The following is a 626-nucleotide window of genomic DNA, read 5'->3' as shown; positions in this document are numbered from 1 at the left end:
TCACTCCCGCACTCTGCAGCTCCCGCTGGTCCTAGCAGCCCTCCGGCGCGGGAGAATTGGACGCACCGGGCACCTCCCGGAACCCGCTGGGGGCGCCCGGGCACAGGAGAGCTGGATGATACCAGCGCCTAGAGCACGCCTCGGCCCAGCGTCCAGCTGGTTCCCCAACTCCTCTGGAAGGCCACCCTCCCCAGGGCGCCGATCCGAGCCGGGAAGGCGCGTCTCCACTGCCCAGGGCGCTTGCCGCCGCCTCCTTTTCCTGAGTAGCCCTCCCCCCCACCGGGGATGCCTCACCACCCACGCTCGCGCCGGGGTGCCCTAGCCCTTTGAGGAAAAAAATGGGGCTCAGGGGCGCCTCAACACCTCTGCTCAGCCCGGGTATCCCGGCTTTGGGAAGGAGCAAGAAACCGGACGCATTAGTCTCCCTACAACTTTTCCCACCCCGTTTTGCTTCTCTCTGGAGGGGGAGAGGCACCAGACTAGCGCGGCTGAGCAGTCGGAGGGACGGGTGTTCTTAGAGATCAGTGCTGTATGTGCTTAAGTGTCTGAGAGCCTTGACACTGGGGAAGACAAGTTGAAACCACAGGCAAGGTCGATTAATAAACGGACTCGGGCAGACAAACGCC

The sequence above is a fragment of the Marmota marmota genome, unplaced genomic scaffold (genome assembly GCF_001458135.2).
Source record: "Marmota marmota marmota unplaced genomic scaffold, marMar, whole genome shotgun sequence".
Classification (NCBI taxonomy): domain Eukaryota; kingdom Metazoa; phylum Chordata; class Mammalia; order Rodentia; family Sciuridae; genus Marmota; species Marmota marmota.
This window is presented reverse-complemented; position numbering follows the sequence as displayed.